We start from the raw sequence: 8,236 nt of genomic DNA, 5'->3' as shown, positions 1-8,236 counted from the left end.
TGTCGGTGACTGGGAAATTGAGACACATTCCGTCACTCGGAGTACGAAATGCACCTCGTTTCCCGTGCCCGGGTTAACTCCTATCCCGAACACGATGCAATATGCATGACATGCAACTAAGATGCAATCCTAACATACACCATACTATGAAAATGAGATGCCTCGAAATGCGTGCACACGGGCACGCAAACCGAGAAAATGACAGAATGCAATCTAAGATACAACCTAGTATGCACTATGCTATGAAAATGAGATGCCTCGAAATGCGTGCACACAGGCACGCAAACCGAGGCGATGGTATACGCAATGTAAATGACATGCAAACATGATATGGGCTTATACCAACATGAGCGAGCCTCGGCCACACTCACATAGGATGCCGATGGATGAAAATGAATTGCCTCGAAATGCGTGCACACGGGCACACAAACCGAGGCGATGACATACGCAATGCAAATGACATGGAAACAAGATATGGGCTTATACCAACATGAGAAAGCCTCAGCCACACTCACATAGGATGCCGGTGGATGAAAAATGACGTGCCTCGAAATGCGTGCACACGGGCACGCCAACCGAGGCAATGACAGAATGCGATGCAATGACATGAAAAATGCAATATGGGCTTATACCAACATGAGAGAGCCTCAGCCATACTCACATAGGATGCCGGTGGATGAAAAATGACGTGCCTTGAAATGCGTGCACACGGGCACGCAAACCGAGGCAATGACAGAATGCGATGCAATGACATAGAAATGGAAAGCAATCATTCTAATAGAATTTCAGCACTAAAATACGGGGGAAAACAGTCCCAAAATGAGGCGAAATGACACTAAATGCATGGAATTGTCCCGAAATGCGAATTTAGGCACCCGAAATGGCCTATAGCTATGCCAAACATGCACAATATGGACATGTAATGCAAAGACAGAAGCTAGGCAGTCCCAAAAAAGGCACTTTCACAGTTATAAACATGGCCAAACAGCAAACATAGGTAGGGCAAAAATGGCATGCAAGAATAGGGGCCAAGAGAGTGGTAATGAAGCAAGTGATATAAGAAAAATCCAAAATGAAAAATTCCCTTCTACAACACTAAAGAGGGACCAAAAATATGCACATTTACAGTTTATGGCAGTCTCAAAATCAGTATACAAACATGATAGAAATGCGATGCAAAATGAGGCTCAAAAGTGGCTATAACATGAGGTATGCAAAATATTCACCAAACAGCCAAAGACCCTTAATAAAACATGTAGAATGGACCAAAATAAGCACTTTTTCAGAACTGTAAAATGGCCAAAAACAAAAGCATGATAGGCTAACTAAACATGCAATAATGGGGAATAAAAGAGAGATACAACATGAAGTGGCATATGGAGGCCCCAAACCATGAAAGGACCTAAATGAAACATGAAGAATGGACCAAAATAAGAACTTTTTCAGAACTGTAAAATGGCCAAAAACAAAAGCATGGTAGGCTGCCATTGCATGCAAAAATGGGACCAAAAGGGGAGTATAAAGGTAAGTTCAACATGCAAGTCCCAAATGGTGTTGAGCCCTTCTTCAATGTTGAAGAGGGGCTCAAAATAAGCCTAATATCAGTTTACTACATGCTCAAAAACAGATTAATCATGGGCCAAAAATAGCATGCAAGATTATGACATATAAGAGGATCAATGAAGCAAGTGCATCATGGAGGGCTCAAACAGGGTTGAGCCCTTAATGAAAAGTGAAGATGAGCTCAAAAGAGGGCCTCTTTCAGTTAGGGCCGGAGCTTCAAACAAAAAGCATATAGGGCTTACAAATGGATCAAGAAAAAGGGTCAAAGAGGAGAAATGTTACTCACCCTTGAAGAGTCAAGCTTTTGTTGCTTCTTGGACCAATTTGCAGCTCCTTTAGCCTTTGAGAAGCCCTCCTTGTTGCTGGAAATAAAGTGGTGATGGTAGAGCTTGGTGGTGTAGAAGAAATGGTGATTAGGGACTTGGAAGTTTTTTAAGAAATGAGAGGGATAGAGAGGGATTTGTCTATGGAAGCTTGAAGACAATTTTTTTTAACCCCAACATATGATATGGCTTGCTAGTTATAAGGGCAAAAAAGGGGGTGTAAAGGTGGGGGAAAAGGAGGGCAACTTTCCCCCACAAAATATCCCCCGGATATTGATATTTTCTGGGGGATAAAGCTCCACAGCTGTAAAGTGAACAGTGCAAGGATCTCGGCCGGTCAGTTACTTTGGCTGCAGGTGGCCGGCCGGCCACACCCCCTAGCCGGCCGGCTAGGGGTCAAAAGGGTCAAGCAGATTTAGTGGCCGGCCACCACATGAAGGTGTCCTCCCATGTGTGTACATCACAAATATGTGGTTCAAAGTTCAAGAATGTGGGTCCAAGGGGTTCAACATTAGCCCGGAAAGAGGGGTTCAAAAGGGTCAAATTGAATTAATGGCCGGCCACCATTTTTTAGGGTCCTCCCATGTGTGTACATCACAAATATGTGGTTGAAAGTTCAAGAAGATGGCCCCAAGGTGTTCAACATTAGCCCGGAAGGAGGGGTTCAAAAGGGTCAAATTGAATTAATGGCCGGCCACCACTTTTTAGGATCCTCCCAAGGGTGTACATCACAAATATGTGGTTGAAAGTTCAAGAAGATGGCCCCAAGGTGTTCAACATTAGCCCGGAAGTGTGAAAAACGGGCGCCGGAGGGCGTCGGAGGATGTATAACTGGTTGCTGCAACACTTACTGGCCTTTCACCCTTCTGTGACCTCCCCGGTGATAAAACAGAGGTACCTGCCAAAAATGAACGAAAACCGTTGCAAAACGAATGCTCGGGGACGAAAACGCGCAGTTCGAGGTCCCGAAAATGGGCTGTTAAGCACCGAAAGTGGCATTCGGCCATGAAGTGGGTTTCTCAGACCCCAGTGTCCTTCAAAAGGGAGAAAATAGGAAGTATGCCAAAAACCGAAGCAATAGGAGATGGTTAGGCGGTCCCGAACCGAGGCACACGGCCTGACGGCTCCGAAAACCGGAAACCGGACTCCGAAATGGGAAAAATGGCCTACGGCCACCAAATGTAGCCCACGGACATAGAGAGATGATCTACGGGACCTCTCCCTCCCCTCAGAAAAAGAAACAAAGAAAACTGAGCCTGGTTCGCAAACCGAGGCAAAGTACAAAAGAGGGTTCGGAAGTCCGGAGGCAGGGCTCACGGCCGCAACTCTGAAACTTCTGAACGAGCACATTATGCAACATCACCAAGCGCTCAATCAGTGATGTCTGAGTCTTAAGGTCTGTCAAAAATGGGGTGTCTACACATGGCTGGCAGCCCTTGATCATGGCCGGCAGTGCACTAAAGCAAACACTAGGGAGGGACCAAAGCATGGTCCAAAAATGGGGCAGAAATGAAACAGGGTTTGGAAAGCTCAAACTTGTGACGTTCCGCTGCGAAGTTTGAGTGCTGAACGAACAACCAAACTGATTGCTGGATGTACCAGCAAGCACAACCAAGTCTTTGAGGACGGTCAAAAATGGGGTGTCTACACCAAGGTTTTACAAACCTCTCCTGCTCTTGGTCAAGCAAACGTTTCAAAACCGAAGGAATTTCTTCCTCGTCGTTTTCATCAAAGTTTTGAAAGTCTTGATTAATGCAATAAACTAAAGGCACAGAAAAGTGCTCAAAAGCTACAGTCATACCATTCTCATTAATAACATCTAGTCTGTCTGATCCTTCGATTACAACAGACTCAAAGAAAAATGAAAAAGATGACCTAGACAGGACAGTGGCATTCGGGTTATCACCCCCCGGAATACCGGACTCAGACTTAGAAGAGCTGGAATCTGATTCCAACTCCACAGACTCTGTGGAATCAGATTCCAGCTCACTACCTGATCCGGAACTACTGGACAAAAAGCCTTCCTCATATTGCCAAATGAGGGAATGTGCGATGGATGCATCGAGAATGCTAGAAGATGGGTCCACAGGCGCTTGATCTCCAATCATAGAAATTGAGAAATTATCCCCCAAGCACTCTGGTATGATCTAAGGATCTAAGAGGAGACAAGCCAGTGCTACCCCCATTTCCAGTTCTGTGCTCTCGGACTCTTCCACCTTGCACTGCTCAGCCTTAGTTGGTGGGTCTATCTGCTCTTCGGCAACTTCATCCCCTTACAACTGAAGGTCAAAAAAGATCTCAAAACCCGGCAAGCACCGCCTCTCTGAATTTAGCCATGGCTCTGCAAAGCCACAAAATGGGAAATCTTCCCCCTCCTGGACGAAACGTTCGTTCAAGGTCCCTTGGATAGGTCTGTGCACGAACTCGTAGTGCTTCCTGGCTTGTTTTGCCTTGGCTTTTCCAGCCATCTCTCTTCCTTTCCTGGCCCAATCCTCTTTGGTAGACAGATACCCTAAACCAAAGGTATATAGGTTGTGTGGCACTTCGGCCAATGCGGTGACACCCTTCTGGCCACTCTGTCCTAGTCCCATTTTGTGCATGTGTTGAAGCTTATTCATGAGGTAGACAGACTGTGCACTGACATATAGTCCCTCATCAATAGCTAGCATATCCTGTACAACCTGAGCCTCAGCTAAGGTGAACCCTGACAAAAACACATCCTCCACACCGTGCTCAATCTCCAGAACTGGTGTAGAAACCTCTGGCGGCGGATGTATGGACGAGTTCCCAAAAAAAATTGCCACCCCTTCCCGTGGGGGTACTTCAGCATTTGGTGTAAGGTGGAAGAGACAGCTTTTACTTGGTGCGACCAATGTTGCCCAAGGAGTAGATTGAAGGTGGTTGGAACATCTAAGACATGAAACTCAATGTCATGATGCCCTAGGCCAACCCATGTCTTAATCCGTATGGTCCCTATCACCTCCTGACTGGTGTTATCATAAGTCCGTATTACCTGGGCTGTAGGCACAAAATCCACGGGCTTCAACCCGATAGCATACGCTGTTCTCGACGGACATACATTGATCGCGGATCCCATGTCGACCAGGACCACCGGTATCTACTTTTCCATACACTCCACAGAGATGTAGAGCGGCATGTTATGATCAGAGCCCTTAGGCGGCAGTTCTTTGTTTGTGAATGTCAAGGTCTGTGAAGCCTCGCCCGGAAACACCAATCCTACCAACTACTCAGGAGTGGTATCAATTGAAAGATTGGCCCTATCCATGGCCGTAAGAACGGCTTGTCTGTGAACCCTCGAGGCCATAAGTAGTCCCCAGATTGAAACGTCTGCTTGAATTTTCTTAACCTATTTCAGTACAGCTTCCTCCTCCAGTAGCTTTTCTTTCTGCCTCTTTGCTTTTTTGTCCTTCCCGGACGCCTCCGGCTGGTCCAAATATGGGGGCTTGAAGTACCGCCCACTCCTGGTCATATGGTCAACATCCTCAATATACTAGATGTCATCTGGTTAATTTTTCCCCCCAGTCCTCGTCCGTGTGGGCAAGACGTAAGTCATCTTCTTTCCACCACATGCCCTCGGCAACCGATAGACAGCTGTCCGGTTCTGTCACAGCTGTTCTTGTGCTCGCAACATATTATGCCCCCTGCGGTGCCTTGGCTTTTCTAGTCCTTTCATCGTTTTCTATTTTCTCTTGCTCAAACCTCTTTAATGCAGCCTCTTGTTCTGTATCTTCCGTACTCAAATTACCCAAATCCCAAGCAAAATTCTTCGCATCGGTGCTCTCTGGTGATTCTTCCTGATTTTCAGCCATCCCGGCCATTGAAGATGTTCCCGTCTCTGGCGGTCCCTGTTCTGATTGAGGCTCCTCAATAACATCGGGCTCGTCACTGAGCCACCCGGTGGCATCTGCTGATCCATTCAGGTCGAACCAATTGATGTTCACATCCCCTAGATCTTGCTCGTTAAAGAACTGCAGATTAATAATGTCCTCTTCCAACTCTGCTAGGTCATCTAGCCCCTGACTCGGTCCATCTTTCTGGACCACACAGATCTCTTCCCCAGTTGGCAACTATACCCTCGGCTTAACCTGATCCGTTGACATAATATAACCACACGAGTTGTATGCTTCCTCAATAAAGCTCCAGGATTCCTCAAGTTCTGAATCAACATTCCCATTCTCCTCCAAAGTCACCCCAGTTTTGTCTTCGACAGTCACCACCACTAGCTTGGACTGGGTTAGGGAGGTGCTTATCATGCACAAGTCTGTGCTATATGGAATGAACACCTCAAGCTTGGGTAGGTGGGAGGGAGTAATGTATATGCTAGGGTCATATGGAATGGTCGCGGTTTGGATCAGGTTGATTTGCTTGGGTGGTGGAGCTTGCTTTTGTGGTGGGAATGGGTTGGTGGTGACATTTGGCTTGTTGGGAGGCATAATCACCTTGTTGTCAATGAGATCTTGGATCTCATGATGCAGTCTGAAACAAAGGTCGGTGTCGTGACCGTGCTGCTGGTGAAAGGCACAATATTTGGTCGGGTTATGTGTGGGAGGGAGGTTATTTGGTAGTGGGCGTGGTTCTAGAGGCTTCAGATTCCCCTTTCTGATTAAAACACCCAGGGCTTTGGACAAAGGCAAATACAATGGGAAAAAAGTACTCTGACCTAGGGGTGGATTCTTTGCTGGTTGCGAGCTGGTTCCGGATGTACCGGTGAAGGGTGTAGTGGTTTTGGGAGTGGTGGTGACCATACCGACATCTGAAGTTCTTGCGGCTGTAGCACTACTCGTACCTACATTTGAACCGCGTGCAAACACCCTCTTGGGCTGTTCCTTTTCTTGGTCGATCAGACCTTGCTTCATGGCATCCTCAATCTGTACCCCAATCTCTTGTAAGTCAGCAAAGGTGGAAGGTGTAAGACGATCATTTTCTGCATCAGCTTGGGTTGCAGGTTGCGCAAAACCATCCTTATCTGATCTTTTTCGAGTGGCCGAGTTGTCATCATGGAGGCCTTAGCCCTCCATCGAGTGACAAAGTCAGAAAAGCCTTCCTTCGGCTCTTGCCTAGTCGCCTCGAGATCATGGGTCGTGACCTCAATCTGGGTGTTGTATGAATACTGGGCGACGAAGGCCTCGGCCATCTCTTTCTAACTTCTCTTCACTGGGTCCTCCAGCTTGGCATACCAGATGGCCGCAATACCCTACAGGGTCCGACCGAAGAGTGATAGTTTCTGGAGTCTCGTCAAGCCCATCGGGCGCAGAATATCAGAGAACAGCCTCAGATGAACCATTGGATCACCTAAACCATTAAAGCAATCTATGTGAGGAATCTTGAACCTATCCGGCAAGGTCACCGCCAAGTCAGTGTATCCATCTTCTATGTCCGGGATCGAGTTAACTCCTTGGGCTCGCTTGAACAGCTTTTCAAGCTTACTCATTTTCAGCGCGGCTGGATCTACCTCGGATTCAAACGGTGTATCTGTTGAGAAGGCCGATGTCTTCAAAATCTGCGACAAAACTGGTGACAGGACTGGCCCCGTTGGAACGTCCGTATTCTCCTGCACGACAGTTGTTTCCCCAGGTATTGGAACTCTAGGTAGGGGTGGGGGTGGATGCGAAGCAGACGCTCCGGCTTATTGGGGTTGCTGCTACTACTGAAGTCTGGCAATTAGTTTTGCCTGTTGAGCCAGAACTTCCGCCTGATGGGTGGTAACCTATGCCTGGCGGGCAGCATCCCGCTGTATGGCCTGCATGGTCTCTTGGAGTTGACGCATCATGTCCTCTATAGTGACTGTAAAAGGCTGATCCGTTTGAACCGGTGTATGTTCCCTCTCTGAGGTAGATGCAGATATCTCAGCCCAACTGTGCACAGGTGAGGTGGAAAATGACCGCTGACCTGGTAACTGCTGTACTGATGATCTGTGCTTGGACAACCTCCATCTCGTAACCGGGGGTAAAGAAAGCAACACTGGTTGTTCGTCAACTAGATCCTCAGATTGATGAACTCTCCCAACTCTGGTCTAGAGTGCTCGGGGGGTATCTGCCTTTTCAAAAGCAATGATGCAATACTACCTTTTGTAAAAAGATAAATAAAGCAAAAAGGAAACAAAAATAAAAAAATGGACAGTATTCTGGCTTTAGATAAGGACAACACACAGTTGATATCGTAAGCTAAACAAACCGTTCTCAAACACTAATCTCTGCCCCCAAATCACTGCCTCAAATCTGATACCCACAAATACTGATGTCCTCAAACTAATACCCAGACTTGCAACTGATACATACAACCTGTAGAAATACACTCTGACAGCACATATCAAACAAGGAAAAGCCAAA

This window comes from Camellia sinensis, chromosome 9 (assembly GCF_055761805.1).
Source record: "Camellia sinensis isolate YWXY chromosome 9, ASM5576180v1, whole genome shotgun sequence".
Lineage (NCBI taxonomy): Eukaryota > Viridiplantae > Streptophyta > Magnoliopsida > Ericales > Theaceae > Camellia > Camellia sinensis.
This window is presented reverse-complemented; position numbering follows the sequence as displayed.